Here is a 27,320-nt window from a genome sequence, read left to right on the forward strand (position 1 = left end):
GACATGTTTCCAAAAATTAAGGTCTTTGTTCCTATGTGCATTTGTAAACATTAATCTGGCTTTTTTATGTTTCTTTTGGAGTAATGGCTTCTTCATGGCAGAGTGGCCTTGCAGCTCATGTTGATACAGTACTCGTTTCAGTGTTGATAATGACACACCCTTACCAACCTCTGCAAGCATCTTCACAAGGTCTTTTGCTTCTGTTCTTGAGTTGATATGCACATGTCTGAGCAAAGCACATTCATCTTTGGTACACAGAATCTGTCTCCTTCCTGAACGGTATGATGGCTGGACATTCCCATCTTGTTTGTCCTGACGTATAATTGTTTGTACAGATGAATGAGGCATCTTCAGGTATCTTGAAATTGCACCCAAGGATGAAGCAGTCTTGTGCAAGTCCACAATTCTCTTCCTGAGATCTTGGCTGATTTCTTTTGACTTTCCCATAATGCTACACAAAGAAGCAGTGTGTTTCGGGTATGCATTAAAATACATCCACAGGTGTGTCTGTAATTAACTCAGATGTTGCCAATAAACCTGTCAGAATCTTTTAAAGACATGACATCATCATATTGACTGTCCCATATTGTTAAAGGCACAGTATTCTTAGTGTATGTAAACCTCTGACTTAGCAGAAAGTAATAAAAATGCCTTAAAAATTACCTCTATCATTATTCTGGCATTTGGCAAACATAAATAATTTTGGTGACCTTAAACAGGAAAGATTTATTCTGATCTCATGTCAGATAGTGAGAAAAACATGCAGATGTGTCTTTTACAATAGTGTATGTAAACTTTTGGTTTCAACTATATATGTGTATATACACACGTATGATCCAGAAAAGAAGAAACAAGTGCATGTTTGATTTTCAGATTCTGGAGCAGTTTTTCTCTGGCCACCCAACTATGAAAGTTAAACCCTGGTAGTGTAGGTTCAATTCTTTGTTTCACTGATGATTATATGTAGCGCCCCTGAGCTACTCAGGGCACTACTAGGTACCGCATCCTCATCAGGATTCAGGGCCTACCCCCAGGGACCTGGAACACCAGTGCCAGGAACACCCACACACACCAAAATCCCAGTTTCCACTCCACATCAGGGGTAATTGGCTAGTCGGACACAAGGGGATGGCCACCTAGAGGGCGGAGCCAGGCCAGGGGACTAGACAGCCTGGTGGGAGGGGACAGCAGGTAGTCAGTGCAGTGAAATAGTGGAGAGGGAAGTGTAAAGACGTGCCTGAGAGCTGGGTCTTGTAATGGTGACGTGGGGGCACAGGAGAGTGGTCGCCAGGGCAGGTACACCCAAGTACTGCTGGGACCAGAGCACCGATGGGGCATAGGGCCCTAGGTCAGACGTCAGTTTCATATGGTAACGCAAATACCTGCACAGTGAGGGGACCTGCACGGACCTCACTGACCCACAGATTCGGGGGCACCAGCAGTAAAGCAAGGATAAGGGTTCGGGGCACAGACTAGCCCTACAGGGTCCACACTGCCCGCCATACGGACAAGGAGACCACCATAAGAAGGGACAGTTAGGCCTCAAACTGCTCCACGCTACGGGGGCCCAACTACACTGAAGGTGCCGGGGATAGAGCAACCGAGTCATCAAGTGGCACTGGAACTACAGGGACCTGAACCAGCCGTCCAAGGGTCAAGAGTGAGTAGACTGTTAATTACAACCCACGGTGGGGCCTCTCTTATTACTCCATCATACATCTCCCCGGGCTCAGCCCTACCTGCGGAGGGCCTACCACCACAGCTGCCATTACCACCAGCCCTAGAGATAAAGAACTCAGCAGCGGCGGTGTCACCATCTTAACCGCAACTCACAGGTGGCATCACACAAATGACTTTAATCTCCCCTGTAAATACTCCCCATTAAAAAAGCACCCAGGGCACAGGACCGGGCAACGGCCACCAAAGTGACATTACCTAGCTATACACTGCCTGGGACCGAGCACCCCATTCCCTGGGCGACACATATACATGTATGTATCTGCTAGATGTATACATGTATGTGCGCCATGTATACATGTTTCATCTGTATGTATGTGCTCCTAAATACTTGTTTGAATTACCGTAGTTATGTGTATACAGTCCCTTTCAAAATTATTCACCCTCTTGGCATTTTTTGGGATTTGCTACCTCACAACCTGGAATTTCCCTTTTTTTTGAGGGTTTGCCTCAGTTTTGTAAAGAACATGCCAACAACTGTGAACATTTGGTTTTAATTTTTTTGGGAAGCAAACAACAAATAGGTCAAAATGACAGAAAACTTCAGTGTACATAACACAGTACTTTGTAGAATCTTCTTATGAGCTTTCCACATTTTTCCTCTGGGATTGTTGCCCATTTCTTAAGGGATAACTGTTCCGTCCTTCAAGTTAGATGGTTTTCTCTGGTGAACACCAATCCTCAAGTCGGACCACATATTCTCAATTGGATTAAGGTCTGTGCATTGACTAGGCCACTCCAATACATTTACACGTTTCCCCTTAAGCCATTCGAGTTTTGCTTTAGCAGTATGCTTTAGGTCATTGTTTTGTTGGAAGCTGAACCTCCATCCCAGTCTCAAATAACTGACAGACTGAAACAGGTTTTGCTCAAGAATATCCCTGCATTTTGCACCATCCATCTTTCCCTCGACACTGACCATTTCCCATGTCCCACACAATCTTCTGTTTTTTTTCTTGCACACTGCGCAACAGCCTGCCATTTTTAACTTAGTACAGATTTCTGCTATCACATTAGCCTTCTTTCTTCTAGTTTTTATGGATCATCCCTGCCTCTGAACTGGTTTCACCATGCTGAGGTCGGTCCTGCCAACTATACCAAAATGCAAGGGGGTGCCTGAGGGCGCGGTAGTCATTGCTGGGTGTAGTCCTCAGTAGCACACCCTGGCACTATACATAAATTAGGGTTGCGAGTTGTCACATACAAATCAGGTGACATTCCATTGTAGTATATAACATCACTTCTTTACTTGGCATCAACTTGTTAACAGGTATTTACATGGTATTTTACACTTCAGGGCAATCCTTCACTTCCTACTAGACTGCTGCACTCACTGAACGCTACAGCAGTCAAATCTTTCGTCCTAGGCCAGGAAACCCTCATGTATATCCTTATTATCCCTGCCGCAGCTGCATGTCTGTCCTCTCTCTCAGAAACCGATCTCCCAATTGCCGTTTTTCCACTCTCCGTGAGCCTTCGTCTGCCCCAGCTGCTACAAGGGCCTACGAGCACTACCTAGCCTTCCCTATCTAACCTATCAGAAAGCTTACCCTATCCTCTCACTATAGAAGCTTATTCTAGTCTCACCGCACCGCTCTGATTAGCAGAAACTAGCAGACATTGCAGTCATAAAGTTCCCCAAGAGGATTACGGTAGTAATATCAATAAAAAAAAAATGTAAAAAAGTTTTTAAAAATATGAAAAAATAAAAAAAAAACTAAAAGTGCAAATCACCCCTCTTTTGCCCCATTCCAAATAAAGCAATAATAATAAAAAAAATACATATATTGTTTGCTGCGTTCAAAAATGCCCAAACCATCAAAACAGAAAAATTCAATTAATCTGATCAGTAAAGACCATAGTGAGAAAAAAAACAAAACGCCAGAATTACGGGTTTTTTTTGTTCTCCGCAATATTGTATTAAAATGCAATAACAAGCGATTAAAACATCTCATCTACCGAAAGCTGGTATAATTAAAAACTCCAGCTCAAGACGCAAAAAATAAGCCATCACTGAGCCCCAGATCCCAAAAAATGAGAACACTACGGGTCTAGGAAAATGGTGACAAAAGCGCTATTATTTTTTTAACAAATGTCTGAAATTCTTTTCACCACTTAGATAAAAGTAAAACTATACATGTTTGGTGTCTGTGAACTCGTGCCGAGCTGGGGAATCATATTACCAGGTCAGTTTTACCAAATAATGAACACGGTAAACAAACCCCCCCCCCTTCCTCCTGTATTGTACAATTGCACTTTTTTGTAATTTCACCACACTTGTAATTTTTTCCCCATTTTCCAGTACAATATGGGGCAGAATGAATGGTGTCGTTCAAAAGTATAACTGGTGCTGTAACAACAAGCCCTCATATGGCTATATTGATGGAAAAATAAAGTAGTGATGGCTCTTGGCAAAAAGGGGAGGAAAAAACGAAAAGTGAAAAATCGCCGGATGGTGAAGGGGTCAAAGGGGGTTCTCAAGTTTGAAACTTATCAGCTATTCATAAGATGGGGGATAATTTCCCAATCACTGCTGGGACCCCCAGCTCCCAACAGCATCGCTCTCCAACCCATGTCCACATTCACACATGGCTCCTCAGCCCAGGGTCTCAGCATCACCCTATTCAGGGGCGTAACTAGGGGGGGCTTGCGGGGCATCTGCCCTGGGCGCAAGTGTCAGGGGGGCGCAGTCAGACTAACTGATGCGGGCGGCGGTCCGAGGTTTCTCCCGGCGGTAGCATATGCCGCCTCCCGGGACCGGAAGCTAGTTGTTTCTCACCCTGCTGCAGTGCGGCGGCTGCCTGTGATGCATTGTTATGCAAGTGCCGTGCCGCCGACACTTCCATGTCAGGACACGTGAGCAGCGTGATCCGGTCAGCTGGTCAGGCTGCTGACGTCACACGGCGGCCCTGCAAAGGCGTGGCATTGGTTCAAAGTGCTCCAGTGGAGCTGAAGATTTAGTGTAATTAGGGGAAGGGGGGAAGATTAGAGTGATGGGTGTGGAGTGGACACAAAATGGGGAGATGGATTTAAGTTAAGGCTCAGTTTGTGTGCAGTATGGATAGTGGAGGGATGGATTTAAGGATACAATATGAGAAGCAAGGAAATGATGAAGGATTATGTATGGGGAGAGAAATGATGAGGGATTATGTATGGGGAGAGGGAAGAGGAGGGGTGATGTATGGGGAGAGGGAAGATGCGGGGGGATGTATGGGGAGAGGAAAGATGCGGGGGGGGGGGGGATGTATGGGGAGAGGGAAGATGCGTGGTGATATATGGGGAGAGGGAAGATGCGGGGGGATGTATGGGGAGAGGGAAGATGCGGGGGGGATGTATGGGGAGAGGGAAGATACGTGGTGATGTATGGGGAGAGGGAAGATGCGGGGGGATGTATGGGGAGAGGGAGGATGCGGGGGGATGTATGGGGAGAGGGAGGATGCGGGGGGATGTATGAATTATAATATGTATTAAATAGAAGTATTATAATTATTCTGCTATTTTAGGGGCATCGTGATGGGATGTGCTGCAGAAGACCGGAGAAGATGGAAATCTGCAGAGATGAGATGTGAATGTGAAAAGTCCTCATGGCGTCAGGACAAGGTAAATAGAAAGAAACGACTCAGAGACATCATCTATATGGTACCTGAATGTAAATGTTTATTTGTGATACTATGTCCCATCATTAGGCCTGGGTCCCACTTTCGCATTGCTTCTGATGTGAGCGCAATGGGACCCCCACTGATCAGCTGTTCTGGATGCAGGTGGCGGAAATGCTTATTTCTGGATCTGCTCCGTCCTCTGATGGTGTCCGCGGCCGGGTACTGCCCGTCCACCTCATTGATTTTAATAGGAACCTGCTGCCACTATCTGAAGACGGAGCAGATCCAGAACTGAGCACTTCCAGCCACCTGCCACCACCGGCACGGCACCTAGAACAGGCGATTGGCGGGGGTGCCAGGTGCCGGATCCCGATCAATCAGACATTGGGGATCTATCCTAAGGAAAGGCCTTCAGTGTTAAAAGTAGTGGACAATCTCTTTATTAAAGTCTTGTGCCGTCTGACAAGTTAAGGGTTACTATGTTTATATTTATGTTGTTAGGAGCATTAAAGGGGTTGTCCAAGTTTGTGATGAGCCTGCAGTCACTCTGTGTGTCACTATGTGACTGCAGACTTCTGAATTCTCATAGTGCGCACACTGCCCGCTGTCAGGATTCTCTGATGCCGGCAGTGACAGTGGGAGCTTACGAAGCTGCAAGTATGCGATTTACATAGATGTGGTCACGTGCTGAACAGACATGCTCAATGAAAATGAATTGACTGAGGCTGGACACATCAAACCAGAATGTGGCCAGAAGAATACACATTTCATACTTGTGCTCCCATGATCGTCCACTCTCGTCACTGGCACCAGAGCAGAATTCAAAAGCCTGAAGTCACGAATAGATTCACTGCAGACTTTCATCTCTAATCTGGACAATCCCTTTAATTACAAAATTAAGTAGTGTAGTATCCTCAGTTCTAACAGCGTGTAATATACCCACTGTCACAATTCAGCTCTGCTCGCTTGTCACCACATGGCCACTCCACTCATAAGTGATTTTCATACTTGCATGTGACAATTAGCTTTTCTTCATACGTTTCTCATTGAACATTGAGAGAATTAAGAGAAGCTCGATACCACATGAGTGTGTATGCAAATCATATATGAGTGACCGGTCACATGGCCACCACCCACATTGCTTGGGGGGGGGGGCGCCAAACTGAATTCTTGCCCCGGGTGCTGGAAAGCCTAGATACACCTCTGCCCTATGTACCAGTAGTCGGACCCCCAGTGACTGGGAAGTTACACCATGCTATACCCCACACCATTAACCCTCAACTGATGAGGTGGGGTTTGCAACACCCCAGGGAAAGTTTGTTCTGCTGGCATTCATTGGAACATGCTGGTATGAATCATCAATGTATTACATTTTCCGATACTTGTGGGTGTCAAAAATTTGTTCTACTCATGTGTAATCAATCGCCAATAATAAAACGATTAAAACAAATGTGATCTTTGCATTCTCTGTAAAAATAGGAAGCCCCACATCACCAGTTGCGTGACAAAAATCCCACCTCACAGTTAAGGGTTAATAGGGGATAACTTAAATTTTAGAATTCTCCTTTACAGAAACAAACTATGTGTGACGTGGCATGTGCAGCTCTGCCCTCCACAGTCACAGACATAGGAAGACATTTCCATATTTATTGTCGCCTCTTCCAGTCACAGTTTACAGCCAGATTTCCTCATGTCTGAGGCATGACCTGTAATGTGCACACAATGGAGACGTAACTGCACTGACAAAGCTGCTGAGTAAAGTTCATTGAAGAAAAAAAAAAGAAAAAAAAAGGAGTGTGGGTAGAAGGCAGAGAATGGTAGAAGGAAGTGAGGGAGCTGGCTGACACATGAGGTGTGTACTGGGCTGTGTTGTACTGTACTGGGACTGCAGCTGCTCAGTGTTGTGTATAGACATGTGGCTCTGTGTATAAGGAGGCTGCACTATATACAGACTTTATCTTCTAAAGTTGTTACATATAATGCTCTCATATAAGATAATCAGTCTGTATTGGGCTCCTCAGTAAAATCTAGCATCACTGTTTACAGTAGGGGGTCACCAGCTGTCGCAGAACTACAACTCCCAGCATGCCCTGACAGTCACAGACTGCAAGCTGTAGTTTGGCTGGAGAACCACAAAGATAACAATGGTTTCTAAAAGTGGTCACCCTAGGAGTCAACTCTCCAGGCACAGACGCTGCTTGGCAGCTTTAGGGCAGAGGACGATTACCCCAATTCCTGGTATAAATAATCCTAAACTTGCTAAGCTCTGTGCACTTATTTAGATAGGTGCTGTGAGCGCCATAAAGAGCAAAAAAAAATCCAAATTATAGTATAAATATAATATAAACCATAAAGTGTCAGAAGACTGGCGTAGGGGTGATTGTAGATTGTACTGGGTTTTTTACGCCTCACTATGTTGCTTCAGTACTAGGTAAAGGGCCCGTTACACGCTACGATATATTAACGATATGTCGTCGGGGTCACGTCGTTAGTGACGCACATCCGGCATCGTTTGACATATCGTAGCGTGTGACAGCCACGAGCGACTGTGACCAAGCAAAAATACTCACCATATCGTTGCTCGTTGACACGTCGCTCATTTTCAAAAAATCGATCGTCCTTCTGCTCGCCGATTGTTCATCGTTCCCGTGGCAGCACACATCGCTCCGTGTGATACCCCGGGAACGATGAACACAGCTTACCTGCGTCCCGCCGGCGATGCGGAAGGAAGGAGGTGGGCGGGATGTTATGTCCCGCTCATCTCCGCCCCTCCGCTTCTATTTGCCGGCCACTGTGTGACGTCGAACGTCCCTCCCCCTTCAGGAAGAGGATGTTCGCCGCCCACAGCGAGGTCGTCTGGGAGGTAAGTACGTGTGACGGGGGGTTACTGACTTTGTGCGACACGGGCATCAAATTGCCCGTAACGCACAAACGAATGGAGCGGGTGCGATCGCACATGCGAACGCACGATAAATCGTACCGTGTAAGGCTTAAGACACACATCCGTGCCGCCAGTACGTGTTTGGCAGTTTTTTCACGTACCGGCGGCACGGAGACACGTAGACCTATGATATCATTATTGTTTGTACACACGTAAGTATTTTGGAACAGAACGTGTGTCTGTTCCGTACTTACGTGCGTCCGTGATTTTCTCACGCTGATGTTGCGGGCGGAGGGACCGCGCTCGCTACGCTCAGGTCCGGGGCTGCTGCTGCTTGGTGGCTCGAGCGGTGGGCCGGACCCGGGGACTCGAGCAGCGCTCCTCGCCCACGAGTGAAAAGGGGGTGGTTTGTTTGGGGAGATAGTTTGTGACGCCACCCACGGGTCGTGGTGATAATGGGCACCACCACTGCTGGTGACGGGGATCCCGGGAGCGATGGCAGGGAGCAGCTAGGATGTTGGTTCCCCCTCTGTGGGTAGGGGTTGGTGATCCCGGGGCCCGGTGGTGGTACGGGGAGGCAGGGTAGCTGGGGTGCAGGGTTGCGGAGGCAGCGCGGCGCGGTGCCAGATGGCACTGTTGTACTCACTCAGGCTCAGATTCACAGAGTCTCTGGTAAACCAAATGGCTGTATGGACGGGTGCCGCAGCCGGCTGCAGTGTCTTTGCTCTCCCCGGACAGGTTGATGGTGGCTGTCTTTCCCTGCACCTTTGTAGAATGTGTTGACTCCGATGGTTTCCCAACGGTAGTCCGCTCCCCGGCGTGTATGTACCGAAGGAGCCCCTTTTGCCCGCAGGTGCTGGGCCTTGGATCTCTAGCCTGTGGCGGTGGCTTTTTATCCTCACTGTGTGGACGGTTGCCTGTCGGGTCTTGGGTGTTAGGGAACCCCTGGGGTTCCGGTCACTCTCCGATTTGACCGTTGTCGGCGGCTCCTAGCCTGGTTGGGGTCTGATGGCCCTGATTTGAGCTTGGTACAGATCTGCTCCCCGGTTCGGTGCCGGCCACCGCCCCTCCCCGGTCCTACGGTTCCGCTGACTTGCACCACTGTCTGCCGATCTTGCTGACAGTGCCTGGGCACCTACCGAGACACCAACAGTTTCTGTTCTGTCACTTTCAACTCCAACTCGAATCTGTTACTTTTCCCGCCTCTAGGCCTGTGAACTCCTCGGTGGGTGGGGCCAACCACCTGGCTCTGCCCCACCTGGTGTGGACATCAGACCCTGGAGGAGGCAACAAGGATTTTGTTTGACTGATGTTGACTATCCAGGGGAGGGGGTGTGTGTGATGTTATGTTTGTGACTACCTGGCTAGTCAAGGGCGTCACACTGACATGTCCACGTATTCTCCGGCAGCACGGGTGTCACACAGCCCGCACCCGTACCACACGGATGTAGTGTGGATGCGGTTTCGTGAGACATGTGCCGGAGAACACGTGTCATTAATTTAAAAATAAAAAAAACAAATACTCACCTCCACCAGCCCCGCAGATTCTTCCGCTGCAAAATGTTCCTGCCGGCCACCGCTCGTTATGAGCGTGTAAAGGAGGTGGGCATAATGTCACGGGCGCTGATCTCCGCCCCTCCGCTCGGCCAGAAGCAGCGTCAGCGGGGAGTGGGCGGGGCTGGAGCCGAATATCAGAACCCTGGACAGCAGCGCGGACCACGTGAGTATGCAAATTACCGGTTCTCCGTGTGCTATCGCGGATAGCACACGGAGAACACACATGGACCGCACATATCCGAGACATGTACTTGCAACACGCAGGGAAAATACGTGTCTCGCGGCACGTGCGTGTTTTTAACGGATGTGTGTTGGAGGCCTAAAGCTGCCTTAACTCCAGACTTCTTTTTCCCAATCACTTTATTAGTGATCCCACATGTGGGTGTATTGAATGTAGTTTCATGCTCACCGGTGGAGGTCTTTATATGATTACAGCCCCACTCCGGTACCACATAACCGCTTTTGTAAGCCACCGGATTACTGTATGTCCTGGAAGTCACTTTTCTCAATATAAGTCCATGGGACACAGGACCCGGTTACAGATCTTTGAATTCCCATGGATTTGCATTGAGAAGAAATAAAAAAAAAATGACCTCAGTTTCACACAGTAAAAACTGTGACTTTGCGAGTCACAACTGCAGTCTTGTGGTTTGTGGTGCCAGAGCCTTCTCTGAGTCCATCTTGAGGCCGGTGTGAGAGATTATGCAAGAAGATCAGGCGAATCCAATAATAAAATCTTCATACTTTATAAGTACATGCCATAATAAAAGTCCACGATACCGGATATATACAATTCAGATGCTTTCTGGCCCTGTGCACCCTTTCAGTGATCAGGGTGCATAGTGCCAGAAACACGTCTGAAGTGTATATCCGCCATAATGGAGTTTTATTATGACATGTAATAATAAAGTATGATGATTTTTTCATTGGATTCGCTTGATCTTGCATTGTTCAGTCCATGGTCGTGGCTTTCAAGGCAATATACGGTATCAGTTGCTATATATTGGTAATATGGGGAGGCATCAATTTTTCTATATAGTGACTTGTTAGAGATTATGTAGCCCAGGAAGGGAGGGAAGTCCGTTCAGAGACACTTCTCGAATTTAACATATACAAGGGGCTGCTGATAAGTCTTTAGCTTTACCCAGAAAGAAACAAGATAGGATGATGTAACTTTACATTTATTCCACATACTCTTCACTAGAGATGAGCCACCCCCCTAGAGTTCGAGTTCGGTTCAGTTCGTCGAACGGTTCCCTGTTCGACGAACCTCTCGAACCCCATTGAAAACAATGGGAGGCAATCGCAAACCTCTAAAAACACCTGGAAAACACCCTCAAAGGTGTCTAAAAGGTGACAAACAACTCCAAAGACGAAACACAAACACATGGGAAAGTTACAACGACAAATACCCATGCGAAAACTAAACAGCTGATCGAGCAAAAAGAGGAGAAGACACAGATATAGGCATGGCATGCCCTTCTAAAATCATGTAAAACACAGCAAGGAGACTCCAAGCAGAGTCTCCCTTTTTTCCAAAAATTGGGCCACACACACCACTTTAGGGCTCCGCCACACATCCGTGAAAACCACGTCCGTGTAAAACGGGCCGTTTTTCGGGTCCGTTTTCCGTTTTTTAGGTCCGTTTTTATGGTATGTGTGGCCTGCGTGTGTATCCCGTATGCTAGCCGTATGTGCGTGTGGAATGTCCGTGTGTGCGTGAGTGAAATAACTGACATGTGTATGCGTTGTCCGTGTGAAATGTACGTGTGTGATGCAAAATGTCGTTACTACATGTCGGAAGACAGAGTAGCGGGATGAGAATGAACTCGGGTGAACTTTACCCGACTTCATAGTCATGCCGCGGCTCTGTCTTTGTGCCGTGTACTGATTAGCGGTCACCTGTGAAGGATTCACCGGTGACCGCTAATCCCCCGAGTGACTGAAGTGTCCCCCCCCTCATACCCACCGATCCCCGATCACCGGCGCTGCACGGCGTTCACACTGCTCCTGCGGCTTTTACTATTTTGAAAAAGCCGGCCGCCCATTAATCAATCTCGTATTCCCTGCTTTACCCGCCCACCGGCGCCTGTGATTGGTTGCAGTCACACACGCCCACCACGCTGAGTGACAGCTATCTAACTGTACCCAATCACAGCAGCCGGTGGGCGTGTCTATACTGTGCAGTGAAATAAATAAATAAATAATTAAAAAAACCGACGCGCGGTCCCCCCCATTTTAATACCAGCCAGATAAAGCCATACGGCTGAAGGCTGGTATTCTCAGGATGGGGAGCTCCAGCGGTGGCCGCGAGTTACCTGACTGACAGCAGCTGATCGCGCTACTCATCTCATTAGCTGCGTGGAGGTGACCGGAGCGGCGGTGTCTTCTGCTGCTCCTGTCACCTCCATGCAGCAGAGCTAGAAGCGACGCTGGAGGTCCGTGGATTACGCCGGACATGGAGGGCTTTGTCGGGGTAAATAAATTGGTAATGAGGGAATTTGTTTGTGGTGATTGGGTACAGTTAGACAGCTGTCACTCAGCATGGTGGGCGTGTGTGACTGCAACCAATCACAGGCGCCGGTGGGCGGGTAAAGCAGGGAATACGAGATTGATTAATGGGCGGCCGGCTTTTTCAAAATAGTAAAAGCCGCCGGAGTTTTTATAACAGCCGTGCAGCGCCGCACCGGAGATCGGGGAACGGTAAGTATGAGAGAGGGGGGGGGGGGACTGACCGACAGACAGCTAGAGGGACAGATAAGACAGAGAGACCGACCGACAGACATAGAGACCGACCGACGGACTGAGGGAGAGAACGAAACAGAAAAAGAAAAAAGACCGACATCACATGAAAAAAGCACAAAACGTACAGGGAGCAGACAGAGATGCGTCCGTGTAATTCGGACGTGCGCCCAGACCCATTGACTTTCATTGGGTCCGTGCTGCGTGTTGCGTGCAGAAAACGGACATGCTGGCGTGAGACACGGACCAAAAAACGCATCACGGAGACGGACTCACGGACATAACCAAAAACGCAATTGTAACCGCAGAGATATAGTAACATTGGTGCACGTTTGGCCGTGTCTCCAGTATACACGGAAACGGACCAAACACGCACGTGTTTCACGGATGTGTGTTTCAGGCCTTAGTGGCATCACTTGTGCCCCAGTTGCAAACTGGATGTGTTGATTTGCATCAAACCCATTCAAAAATATGCCAGCCTTAACTGTCCCCAGGATGACACCAGGATAGGTAGCAAAGTCCTTGCTGAACCATGGCTTTTTCATCTTGGATCATTTTTAAAAACACAGCAAGGGTTACTACAAGCAGAGTCTCCCTTTTTTCCAAAAATTGGGCCACCCAGACACCCCTTCAGTGGCATCACTTGTGCCCCAGTTGCAAGCTGGATGTGTTGATTTGCAACAAGCACATTCAAAAAGACGCCAGCGTTAACTGTCCCCAGGATGACACCGGGGTAGGTAGCAAAGTCCTTGCTGAACCATGACTTGTTCATCTTGGCTCGTTTTTAAAAACACAGCAGGGGGACTCCAAGCAGAGTCTCCTTTTTTGTCCAAAAATTGAGCCACACAGACACCCCTTCAGTGGCAACACTTGTGCCCCAGTTGTAAACTTGACAGGTACGGTACATTTGCATCAAGCACATTCCAAATCCACAAGCTTTTATTCTCCCCAGGATGACACAGGGGTAGTAAAGTCCTTGCTGTCCATGACTTGTTCAACTTAATGAACGTTAGTCTGTCCACATTGTCACTGGACAGACGTGTGCGCTTATCTGTCAGCACACACCCAGCAGCACTGAAGACACGTTCAGAGACAACGCTGGCAGCTGGACACGACAAGATCTCCAAGGCGTAAGTGGCGAGCTCAGGCCATGTTTCAAGATTTGAAGCCCAAAATGAGCAAGGCTCCATTTGCAAAGTCATGGCATCGATGTTCATTTGGAGATACTCCTGTATCATCCTCTCCAGCCGTTGACTATGTGTCAGACTTGTTGTCCCTGTGGCCTTGCAAAGGATGGTCTAAAAAAATTATGAAACGATTCAATAAAATTGCTGTTACCGGCAACAGATATGGTGCTGCTGGTACGGTTAGACTGTTAATGACGAGACCGTCCCATGTTTGTCAAGTTACAACTGGGAAATTCACTCCGTGCACCACTGGTGTTTGGTGGAAAAGCCAAGCTAAGATCGAGTAACAGCTTCTGCTGATACTCCTGCATACGTGCGTCCCTTTCTATGGCTGGAATTATTTCACAAAATTTGGACTTGTACTGGGGATCTAATAGTGTGGCAACCCAGTAGTCATCATCACTTCTAATTTTGACAATACGATGGTCATGTTGTAGGTAGTGCAGCAAGAAGGCGCTCATGTGTCTTGCGCATCCATGCGGACCAAGTCCTTGCTGTGTTTGTGGCATAGAGGTGCTAACCGTTCTTTCTTCCTCTGACATCTCCCCCCAACCTCTTTCAACTGAAATGTGACCAAGGTCTCCCTCATCCGCTGAGTCTTCCATGTCCATGGACAGTTCGTCCTCCATTTCTTCATGTTCTCCTGCACCCTCCTCAACATTTTGCCTGCTACCATGCGCCCTTTTTAATCACTCTCCCCCATCATCCCATGCCTGCCGCCTTGGTGATGATGAACGTCTGGACCTCGGTGAAGTTGTTATCCCTTGCGCATATGAATCCTCATGTACTTCCTCCCCTTCCTGTTGAACCACCCCCTGACTCCGAATAGTGTATAGCATGTGCTCCAGCATGAAAATGACTGGAATTGTCATGCTGATAATGGCATTGTCAGTGCTAAACATATTCGTCGCCATGTCGAAACTGTGCAGAAGGGTGCATAGGTCCTTGATCTGAGACCACTCCATCAGGGTGATCTGCCCCATCTCTGCATCTCGTTGGCCCAGGCTATACGTCTTGACGTATTGCACCAGTGCTCGGCGGTGCTGCCACAGTCGCTGTAACATGTGGAGAGTCGAATTCCAGTGTGTCGGCACATCGCATTTCAGGCGATGAACCGGCAGGCCAAAAAACGTCTGGAGCGATGCAAGTCGCTCAGCTGCTGCGGTTGAATAGTGGAAGTGAGCGACAGTTTTCGTGCCCTGTGCTGAAGGCCATCTAGGCCGGGATAGTGTGTTAAAAATTGCTGGACATCAAGGTTCAACACGTGAGCCATACAAGGCACGTGTGTCACCTTGCCCAGGCGAAGGGCCGCACCCAGGTTTGCAGCATTGTTGCACACGGCCTTACCTGGCTGCAGGTTGAGTGGAGACAACCATTTATGACAGCAGAGCTGCCAACAACTCAGCCGCTGTGTGACTCTTATTTCCAAGACATTTCAAGCTAAAGACCGCCTGATGCCATTGTGCTCTGCTGCCAGCATAGTAAGGAGGTGTGCGTGATTCCGTTTGTGCAGTTACAACGCTGGTGGCCTGACCAGGCAGCCTTGGGGCGGAGGTCGAGGACCCAGACGAGGTTGAGGAGGCAGAAGCGTTGGAGGAACTTATACATACAGAGGATTGACGCACAAGTCGTGGGGATGGCAAGACTTGTTCAGCAGACCCTAATCCATCTATCACCATAGTTACCCTGTGCCCAGTCAGCGACATGTAACGCCCCTGTCCATGCTTACTTGTCCAAGTATCGGTGGTGAAATGCACCCGTTCACACACAGAGTTTCTCAAGGAAGCGGTGAGGTTGTGTGCGACATGCTGGTGTAGCGCAGGCACACCTTTCTTAGAGAAGTAGTGGCGACTGGGCATCTGGTACTGGGGCACAGCGACGGACATAAGGTCTTGAAAATCCTGTGTGTCCACCAGGCAAAAAGGCAGCATTTCGGTAGCCAAGAGCTTACAGAGGGATAAAGTCAACCTCTTAGCTTTGTCATGGGTCGGAAGAAATGGCCTTTTATTTGTCCACATCTGAGGGACAGAGATCTGGCTGCTGTGTGTAGACGGTGGTGAGTAGGGTGTCCCTGGAAAAATGCAGGTTTGTGAGGAAAGTGCAGGCGTAGACATGATGTTGCCTTCATCCAACGTTGGTGCTATCGATGTCTGAGAGAGCTGTACACCCGCACTTGTTTCCCCTTCCAAACCAACTGACGACCTACCAAGCAAACTGCCTGTTGCGGTTACAGTGGTGGAAGGTGTGCTTGGAGAACCAGGTGTGACAGCTGTCCCCACAGTCATAGAAGATGACTCGGATGCACTGGAAGGGGCAGGCGGTGGTTGACCCGCTATGCTAGGCCGCATTGCAGCATAGTGAGCTTCCCACTGAGAATTATGCTTGGTATTCATGTGACGTTTCATGGAAGAAGTTGTCAAACTGGTGAGCTTTTTGCCTCTACTTATAGATTCCCGACAAATTTTACAGATCACATGATTTGGGAGATCCTTTGCAAGGTCAAAAAAGGACCAGGCTAGGCAAGGCTTAGAGGACATGCGACCTGCAGAGCCACCCCGACTTGTGCTCAGAGGCACAGTGGTGGCTGAGGATGCAGTTGTAGATGTGCTACCAGTACTCCGACTCTGTCCAGGAAGGCGCAAGGTAACTTTGTCGTCAGTTGCATCCTCCTCCACCGCCTCTGTTGACCTCAAGTGCCTGACAGTGGGTTGACAGTAAGTGTAATCTAGAACTTCATCATCAAGCATTGTGTTTCCTCTCTCCTCGCCCTCAGACCTAGCCTCTTCCTGCCCTGACCGAATATTTAGTTGTCATCCAAATCTGGTATTTGCGTCTCATCGTCATCAGTATGTCCCTCATTGTCTCCACCAACAGATGTTACAGTTTGGGAATGAGGGTCTACATTATGCTCATAAACTTGGTCATCACGGCCTGAATCTGAGTCACAAAGCTTCTAGGCATCACTGCAGACCATTTCCTGGTCTGTACTCACTGTAGCTTGGGAGCAGACCTCTGATTCGCAGGCTATAATGTGACTGAACAGCTCTGCAGACTCGGCTATCTTTGGTACACCATACTGTGCAGGGCGGGTGGAGACTTGAGAGCTGAGAGAAAGCAAGTGTGATTGGGATGACAACAGAGGACTGTTTTTTTTTTTTATGTGGTAGTTGAGGTGGAAGAGAGGGCACTTGTTGGAGCAATTAAGATCCATTCAAGCATGTTCTTTTTTTGTGCATCATCTACCTTTCTTACAGTTGTTCGGGTCCGTAAAAAAGGGAGCACATCGGATTGTCCACGGAAAGTCTTACTTTCTTACTTTACATCTTACTTTTGCTGGAAGATGGCTTACCTGCAGCAGATGTTAATGTAGCTTTGCCACCTTCCCCACGGACACAAACTTTTTTTCCTTTTCCAACACGCCTGTTCCCCTTTTCACCAGCATCTGTCCGTTTGCCACTCATTTTATGAGCAACAAGATTAGCCACTTAAAATGTGGTAGCAAAAATTGAGAGGTGGTGTAGATTGCAGAGGTGGTCTAGCTTTATTGACAGCTCAAGAACCAACACTGAATATCCCTGACAATGCAACTATGGCCCTAAAACTGGCAGCACTGTTTGCTATAAGAATAGCGTATCAAAATGTGCATGAGGGTTGAATGCAGAGGTGCTGGGACTTGCTTGGCACCAGTGGGACACAAAATTAGTATAGCAGACACTTTTTGGATGCCACTTATGTTCAGCACTGTTTGCTATAAGAATAGCGTAGCAAAATGTGCATGAGGGTTGAATGCAGAGGTGCTGGGACTTGTTTGGCACCAGTGGGACACAAAATTAGTATAGCAGACACTTTGTGGATGCCACTATTTTTCAGCACTGTTTGCTATAAGAATAGCGTATCAAAATGTACAAGAGGGTTGAATGCAGAGGTGCTGGGACTTGTTTGGCACCAGTGGGACACAAAATCAGTATAGCAGACACTTTGTGGATGCCACTATTTTTCAGCACTGTTTGCTATAAGAATAGCGTATCAAAATGTGCATGAGGGTTGAATGCAGAGGTGCTGGAAATTGCTTGGCACCAGTGGGACAACAATGGAGTATAGCAGCCACTTTTTGAATGCCACTAATTTTCAGCACTGTTTGCTATAAGAATAGCGTATCAAATTGTGCATGAGGGTAGAATGCAGAGGTGCTGGAACTTGCTTGGCACAAGTGGGACACAAAATTAGTATAGGAGACACTTTGTGGATGCCACTAATTTTCAGCACTGTTTGCAATAAAAATAGCGTAGCAAAATGTGCATGAGGGTAGAATGCAGAGCTGCTGGGACTTGCTTGGCACTAGTGTGACACAAAATTAGCATAGCAGACATTTGTGGATGCCACTAAGTTTCAGCACTGTTTGCTATAAAAATAGCGTGTCAAAAGTGGGCAGGTGGGTACAGTGGCCGGGTTCTCTGGGTCAGTGGACAGGAAAGGAAGCCTCACTTTCTATCTCTCCTAATGGTGAAATGCAGCAAGGAATTCCCTGAGCTTAGGTACACAGACGCTGTTATCTGAAGCTGTATACAGCGTTTTCACGGACCTGCCTGTCACCTATGGCTCTGAGCCCGAGGAAATCAGCCCTGAAAAGGGCTGAAATAAACTTCTGTCCCTAATCTGTAGAGCGCTGTGTGTGTAGCGTACACAGCCGGAGCGGCAACAGGAGCTGCGTGAGCGGTGACTGTCACCTACACGCAGAAAGCAGATAATGGTGTCATGAGGGAAAATGGCCGTATTTATAATGCTTTTGCTTGTCTGGCAAAAAAGACCACTTAGCTGTGTGTGTGTCTGTGATTGGCTGACATGCTGGCCCGCCCCACTGCATGCGCGCTTAGGGAAAAAAAAAATAAATGGCGATCGCCATTATTCCAGCAGTACTGATCTAAACGTGCCGCCCCCGCACACTATGCGCTGAAATTTTATAATAGTGTGAATCGCAGAGTGACTCACACTATTACAGTGAAAAGCCAGCTAGTAACTAGCTAGGCTTTTTGCTGATCGAACCGTTCTCGAACGTAACTCGAGCTGTCGAGCTTTTAGCAAAAAGCTTGCGTTCGGGTTCGATCTCGAGCACCCCCAAAATCACTCGAACATGAAATTGGCGAACCTCGAACATCGCTCATCTCTACTATTCACTGATGTTAGCACACTTCTTACATCGGTATTCCACGTTCTGTAAGCCTAGCAAAAAGAAGGATTTCGGTTGTGCCTCAAACCAGGCATCCGTAGCAGCCATGGCATCAGAAATGGTGTGGAATTTGGTACCCTTGAGGTGTTTCTTCAGGTTTGGAACCAGATGATAGTCAGAGGGAACTAGATCTGGTGAATAAGGTGGGTGGTCAACCAGCTAGAAGTCCAGCTCTGCCAGTTTTGCCGTGGTCGCTTGTGCAGTGTGAGCAGAGGTGTTGTCTTGCAGGAACAAGATTCCTTTGGACAGCTTGCCGTGCCTTTTGGCCTTCAGAATTGCCTTCAATTGGTCCAAAAGTTCAGTGTAATATCTTGCACTGATAGTGGAACCCTGTTAAAGGTAGTCCACTAGTAGCACACCCTCCTTATCCCAGAACACAGACATTATCACCTTAGTGGCTGATTTTTGCACCCTGATTCTTTGGATGAGTAGAACCACTGTGCCTGCACTTTTTGATTGCTCCTTGTTTTCAGGATCATACAAATCAATCCAGTTCTCACCCATAGTGATCAGTTGATCCAGGAAGTTCTTATCAGTCCGGAAACGCTGACAAATGGACCGAGAAGTTTTCACTCGCATGCTTCTCTGATCTGTTGTCAAACATTTGGGGACCCACTTTGCAGATAGCTTCCTCATGTCCAAATGTTCATGGATAATGACACAAACACGTTCACAGGAAATCCCCATGATGTCTGCTATTGCTTTAGCTGAAATTTGTCGATTCTCCAGTATGAGGTTGTGCACAGAATCGATGATCTCTGGATTCACTGCATTTGACTTCATGGGTGTTTTCCAGAGACAAAATAATCACTAAACCCATAGAGAAATTCCCAGAGAGATGTAATTTCCAAAACTGATCATTGAGGAGGTTTCTGCTGTTTTGGCACTTAGGGGCTCTGTAAAGTCCGCTTACTATTCTACAATAATCTGTGCTCCAAAAGTCAAATGGTGCTCCTTCCCTCCCGAACCCTGTGGTGCAGCCAAATAGTACTGTACAGTTACAGTCACATGTGGGGTGTTGCCCTGTTCAGGAGAAATTGTGTAATAAATGATGAGACTTTTTTTTTTTAGCTATTCCCATTGTGAAAATTTGAAATCTGGGGTTAAAACGACATTTCAGTGGTAAAAATGTAATTATTTTTTGTTTACCACCCAATCGTATAACATTTTGTAACACACCTGTAGTGTCAATATGCTCACTGGATCACTAGAAGAGTTCATTGAGAGTGCAGTTTTTAAAATTGTGTCACTTGTGGCGGGTTTCTGCTGTTTTGGCATGTCAGAGGCTCTTCCAATGTAAAATAGGGTCTGCAAAGTATCCCAGCTAAAGTGACTTTCCCATATTCAAATGCCGCACCTTCCGAGCCCAACTATGCCCCCAAACAGTAGTTTTCCTCCAGATATGAGGTATACTCAGGAGAAACTAGGGATAAACCAACATTTTTAGGACATGTGCACATGGATGCGTAATTGCATGCATTTACGCTGCACATTGCACTGCAGGGTAAATGCATGCGTCCTGCGTCCCCAGCACAATCTATGAAGATTGTGCATAATCCGTGCACATGATGCTTTTTTGAACGCAGCGATTTTGATGCCAAAATTTTGACCCAAATCCGTGCGTTCAAAAAATCAGCATGTCAATTAATTTGTGCGCTTTGGATGCAGCTCCCACTCTGTCTATGGGAGAGGCAGCATCCCAAGTGCATGAATTCGGCATTTATTCTGCTGAAACACTGCATCCATTATGCAGTGTTTCTGCAGCGATTTTAAGCGCACATGTGCTGTCAAACCGCTGCAGACATTTCAGCATGTACGTACGAACACAGCCTTATGGTATTTTTTTTTTTTAATTTTTACTGCCCACTGTTCTAAAATTCTGTGGTGCACCGGGGGGGGGGGGGGGGGTTTAAGGTCTTCAACACACTTGAGCATAAGTTCTTTAAGGGATCTAGTTTCAAAAATGGAGTCACTTGGAGGGGGTTTCCACTGTTTAGGCACATCGGGGGCTCTGCAAACGTGACATGGCATCCGCTATCTATTCCAGAGCAAAGAAACAGAGGCAGCACAAAAAATTTGCAAAAAAGTGTGGATTTTAATAGCCCAGTGGCATTGTTTCGGTTCAGCTGAAACTTCTTCAAGTAAACAAGTTTGTTACAAGGTTTATATAGTTATGCAAATCAATTACATCATCATAATTCCATTAATCATTTAATTGAAATACATACAGTTTAGCAAGTGCAGCATAAATATTTCATAAGTATGAAATGTATACATAAGGTAAATGAAAAGTGCTATGGGCCATAAATAAACATAATTGATCACATGTGTAAGTTATAATATCAAGGGACGACCCACTTAAAGTATATAAAGGTAATCAAAGAGTATTATATCTGACACGCCGATTGCGGCATCCTACTATATTCCCTTCTCATGGCAGCGTCTACACGTGGTTAGTGAATTTCTGACTGTGAGGAAGCATATTATGTCCGTTCATGCGTATTACAGAACTGAAGCTCATGGGCACCATCTTGGTAGAGGAGTTTACTGCTTATAACCAGGCGCTCCCAGGGAATATGTCACCAGACTATATATTGAGGAAGTATAAGCACCATCTGATTAAGGTGATTTTCATATGTCATTTTACATGGTGCCAGCCCCTTTCAAAGAATAGAACACTATAACGGGAGAAAGCAGACCTTATACACTATATAATATATCCATTATCGAGCCATACCATGGGATCATATAGATTTAACTTATGCTAGGTGCGTCTGGGATCCATCACTATGGGTAGAAAATACGCAATCTTATGTCAGCACTTATTCAAACCATAGCTTTTCATGGTATTTAACGGTTATAGGAAAAAAAAACCATTATTCATTAGGGAATTGTGTGTCTGTTTGTCTGTGATACTGTGAAAAAGCAAAAAAAAAAAGTTTGTCTTGGGATTTAATTAGTAGTATTAGCCACACCTGTTTTGTAGAAGCTTCTCAGAGCTTCTGGTAGTTCTTGTGGAACTATATAAACCAGCCAAAACAAGCGAGGTTCTGCAGCAAAGTGCGGGGATTGCAGATAAGTGCATAGTTTAAACACAATCTCATAGTTTGACACAAGAACATAGTTTGAATTTATCCTTATACGTTTCCCATTGTTTTCTTTTTCTTTGTTTTTCTACTTTACTGTTTATCCCCATTTAATAGGTGCCATGGACAATGCTACCAGGTGTGTAACTTGTCAGATGTATGCATGCTTTGAGCAGCCATTCGAGGGTGAATATGTTGCACTCAATGCAAGCATGTTGCATATTTGGAAGCCCAGGTAACTGATCTAAATATGCAGCTTGCAACACTCAGGGGCATTGCAAACCTGGAGAGGAGTTTAGAGCTCACTGAGCTTTCTCTGGCTGGGGCCAATGATATGGAGGAGGGTGGAGGTGGTGAAGATCAGGACCCAGAGTTAGGTAGCTGGGTAACAGTTAGAAGAAGAGTTAGGGGGAAAAGTGTCAGGGAGCCTAGCCCTGACCTGGCACAACCTAGTAAATATGCCTGATATTAGGAATGAAGGGCCAGGACTAGGGTCAGCAGGACGTTGCTCCTAGCAACCAGGAAAACGACTGCTGTAGGAAGGAGGGAAATAGGAGTGCAGTAAAGCCCAGACAGATGTTGGTGGTAGGGGACTCTATAATTAGGCGGACAGACAGGTTCATCTGTCGCCGAAACCGTGAATGCCGAACAGTGTGTTGTCTGCCGGGTGCTTGGGTTCGGAATATTGCGGATCAGATAGACAGATTGCTGGGTGGGGCTGAGGAAAACTCAGCAGTCATGGTGCACATTGGTACTAATGACAAAGTTAGAGGCAGGTGGAAGGTCCTTAAAAATGATTACAGGGAACTAGGAGAGAAGCTGAAGTCCAGGACCTCCAAGGTGGTGTTTTCAGAAATACTACCGTTCCCACGAGCATCACTAGAAAGACAGTGGGAGCGTAGGGAGATAAGTATGTGGCTTAAAAATTGGTGCAGGAAGAAGGGGTTCGGGTTCATGGAGAACTGGGCCGACTTCTCAGTCGGCTACAGGCTCTACGGTAGGGACGGCCTACTTTTAAATGGGGAGGGTGCCGCTGTGCTGGAGGAGAAAATGATCAGACGGATGGGGGAGGGAGGGTAGTGGAGCAAATAAGGCGATAGAGCAGATAAAGACAGTGAGATGGTAGGGGTCAATGAAGGATTAGGGGGGCTGGGACATGCAAGGAATGTAGGGAGGCTAGGAGTAATAACTGCGTTAATAGTATTAAATGTCTACTGGCAAATGCAAGAAGTCTTGCAAACAAAATGAATGAATTGGAGACTCATGTCAACCATGGATTATGATGTGGTGGGCATTACGGAAACCTGGCTAGATGAAAGCCATGACTGGGTGACAAACATACAGGGTTATACTACATTTAGGAAGGACAGGAAAGACAAAAAAGGTGGTGGGGTGTGTATATTTATCAAATCTAACCTAAAACCTCTGTTGAATGATGACATTAGGGGGAACTGCAACAATGTAGAGTCAGTATGGGTAAATGTACATGGGGAGGGGAATAATGGAAAAATGCTAATTGGAGTTTGCTATAAGCCTCCTAACATACTTGAACAGGTAGAGGGTGAAATGCTGCAACAAATTGAAAAGGCAGCTAATAATAATAATCGGGTTCTTATTAAGGGGGATTTCAACTATCCAGACATTCAGTGGGACATAGAATCTTCTGTTTGTGCTAAAAGCTGTAAGTTCTTATCAACTATTCAAGACAATTTCCTCTCAGATGGTAGATGAACCGACAAGGGGAGATAATTTGCTAGATCTGGTCCTGTCAAATAGACTGGATACAATTTCAGATCTACAGGTCCGGGAGCACTTGGGCACTAACGATAATATGGTAAGCTTTAATGTAATATTCAATAGAACATTTAAAAGAGGAAATGCTAAAACCTGGAATTTTAGGAAAGCTGATTTCAACAAATTAAGGGAAGAGCTTAAATGTGTAGATTGGGACAAAGTCATTGTAACTGGGGATACCAAACATAAATGAGGTAAGTTTAAGGATATACTACTAGAGTCCTGTAAAAAACTTATACCCTCTGGTAATAAAATGTCCAGGAATAAAAAGAAACCACTATGGACAAATAAGACTGTACAAAGTATAATAAAACAAAAACAAAGGGCGTTTAAAATCTTAAAGGCTGAGAATACAGAAATAGCATTTCAGAAGTATAAAGATATCAATAGGAAATGTAAAAAGGAAATCAAGCAAGCAAAATTAGCTACTGAAACAAAAATCGCCAAGGACATTAAAATAAATTCCAAAATCTTTTATAAATACATTAATGCAAAAAGGAAAATAAAGGATAGTATTGGCCCCTTAAAATATAATAAGTTAGTTATAGGGGACAAACAAAAGACTGAGATATTAAATAGGCACTTCTCATCAGTGTTCACCAAGGAGCAGACTGTTCCAGGGATCATTCAACAAGAGAAAAATCAAAGTTCACCACCCGATTGAATTAATTTAACACAAGAAGAAGTGTTAACTACATCTGAGTAAATACAACATTGACAAATCCCCAGGGCCAGATGGCATTCATCCACGAATATTTGAGGGAATTGAGCTCCGTAATCAACAGACCGCTGTATCTCATCTTTTTAGACTCGCTTGTAACCGGGTTGGTGCCTCAGGATTGGAGGATTGCTGATGTGGTACCGTTATTTAAGAAAGGTAAGAGGGTAGATCCAGGCAACTACTGTCCAGTAATCCTGACATCAGTAGTATGAAAAGTTTTTGAGGTCATTTTAAGGGATGACATGCAAAAATATATTGCAGAAAATAATATAATAACTGACAAACAGCATGGATTCATGAAAGATAAGTCATGTCTAACCAACCAGGGGTTCTATGAGGAGGTAAGTGCAAACCTGGATATTGGTAATGCAGCTGATGTGATTTATTTGGATTTTGCAAAGGCATTTGATACTGTACCACATAATAGCCTTATACTAAAGCTTCAGAAGCAAGGACTAGGGGAAACTATATGCAACTGGATAAGGAATTGGCTAACAGATAGGAAACCAAGTGTAGTCATAAATGGTACATTCTCAAAATGGGCTATAGTCAGCAGTAGGATGCCACAGGGATCTGTGCTAGGACCGATTCTTTTTAATTTCTTTATTAATGACCTTGTGGATGGGATTGATAGTAAAGTGTCAGTATTTGCTGATGACACCAAACTATGTAGGATATTAAAAACTGACCTTGATAGTACAATATTACAAAAAGATCTGGATAAGATGTCAGAATGGACAGATACTTGCAAATGAGATTTAATGTTGATAAATGTAATGTAATGCACCTAGGACGGAGTAATCCTATAACTGCGTACACATTAAATGGAAGTAAACTCAGGACTACAGAACAGGAGAAGGACATTCAGAAGTTAGAGTCAGTTCAAAGGCGGCTAACTAGACTACTACAAGGAATGGAAGGCCTACCATATGATGACAGGTTGAAAAAGTTAGATATGTTTAGCTTAGAAAAAAGACGTCTCAGAGGAGATCTCATTTATTTGTATAAATACATGTGTGGTCAATATAAAGGACTGGCACATGACTTATTTCTTCAAAATACAATACTAAGGACCAGGGGGCATACACTGTGAGTGGAAGAAAAGCGATTCCGGCAGCTAAATAGGAAAGGTTTCTTTACAGTTACAGCAGTCAGACTGTGGAATGCCCTACCACAAGAGGTAGTAATGGCAGATACTATAACAGCTTTTAAAAAAGGACTGGATGATTTCCTCAGTACCCACGACATTGTTGGTTATAAATGACTTAGTGATCAAATGTAGAACTGGTGGAGGAAGGTTGAACTAGATGGACCTAGGTCTTTTTGCAACCTAAGTAACTATGGAACTATGGAACTATTGGTCATATCCCCCGAATTTCAAAAGGAAAGTTCATTACCAAAAGAAAATTATATGCCTATCAAGGTCAGAAGAGATAACATTTGAATACTTAAAAAGTTTTTACTCAAAAAAAGTTTTTTGCTCAAAAATTCTCTTAAAGACATTTTTGATGTCGCTTTCTGTTTCTGATGTTGTTGTCTCTTTCTCAACAACCACATGAAAAGAAGTCATCTGTGAAGAAATAAAAATAAATATTTAGAAACATTTCCAAATATCCCATTCATAAAATCAATAAAAGCATGTACATTAAAAACTACCGGAATGTATTGTTCAAAAGGCTAAAGTATAAATGAGACCTTAAATTCAACATTAAGCCATTCGGTTTGAGGCTTTGTTCACATGTCCTGTAATGATCTGTTTGTAACAGATACGAAGAATGTAAAATAGCGGATCCATTAGTGGACCACAACCATGGGCTCTTGCAATATTTGGTTTGAGAACGGCTGTGAGCATTGAACTCAGTGACGAGCGGTAATGTCCTGAGTTCTGCTGAGTTCATTGCCGTGGGCAATCAATGGAGTTGACCTCCTCATGATGTCACCACTCGTCACGCACGCGGCCGCTCACACAGTGCTGTCTGACCCAGTGCTATGACTTGGGGTGACCTCATGAGGTCATCTCAGTTCACTGCAGTGCTTCTCACAACAATGTGAACATTTTGTTCTTCATTGACTGGAACAGTGAGTACGGGATTGTAGCACCCCTGCGGTACCAGGTGCCACACATGTAACCAGTGGAAACCCAAACCCCGGAATACCCGTGCCAGCAAGTACACCAGCACCTTCAGGCCACATACACAACCTCAACACCAAACTGGGAGACTGCTTAGTAACAGGTAAAAGAGGAGGTCACTGACCGAATGGTAGCCACCCAGCCTGTAGGGAGAGACCCAGCAAAGGGGAGGGGCGAGTGGTCACTTGGGAAGCTGGCAGTAAATAGTGAGGAGTTTGTAGTGAGGAAGCAAAGGGGGCAGCCTAGGGAAGAAGTGAGAGGAGAGTGAAGGAGTAAAAAGAGTGAAGTACAGGAACAGACCTGAAGAACCAATGGAGAGCTGTAAAAGGAGTGAGGGACTGTGGAGTACGGAACCAGGACTCCAGACAGCGTGGGTTACCTTTAGAAGCATCAGACTCCAGGGACTGCGGGACGCCTGCAGAAGTCTGGAACTAAGGCTCACAGGATTCAGCACGAGGCAAGGAGAAGACCCTAGGACAGTGAGACACTTTATGGTCAGCTGTTAACTCTGCCAGGCGAGAAGATCTCCAGGGTCAATCGCCAACCTAAAAAGCCTGAAGCACAAGCAGCAAAAAGGGGACCGGGGACTGAACCCCTTAAATAGTCCAGGCTGCCTGCATTAGGGCCAAGACTGGAGAGAAGGGACTCCCAAATAGCT

At 46.0% G+C, this 27,320-nt stretch overlaps 1 protein-coding gene across 4 annotated transcripts in view; it reads left to right on the top strand.

Moving 5' to 3' along the window:
* Positions 1 to 7,132: 7,132 nt before the first annotated feature.
* The window catches only part of SORD (sorbitol dehydrogenase), a 91,877-nt gene continuing 71,689 nt past the window's right edge, over positions 7,133 to 27,320 (top strand). For 2 of the 4 annotated variants that reach the window (XM_075342705.1, XM_075342706.1), the window contains exon 1: positions 7,135 to 7,188. The gene's annotated coding sequence lies outside the window, so the exon portion shown is untranslated. Of the gene's footprint in view, positions 7,189 to 24,628; positions 24,688 to 27,320 lie in introns of those variants that run through there. The other 2 variants (XM_075342708.1, XM_075342707.1) reach the window with 2 other exon arrangements.

This window comes from Anomaloglossus baeobatrachus, chromosome 4, assembly GCF_048569485.1.
Source record: "Anomaloglossus baeobatrachus isolate aAnoBae1 chromosome 4, aAnoBae1.hap1, whole genome shotgun sequence".
Lineage (NCBI taxonomy): Eukaryota > Metazoa > Chordata > Amphibia > Anura > Aromobatidae > Anomaloglossus > Anomaloglossus baeobatrachus.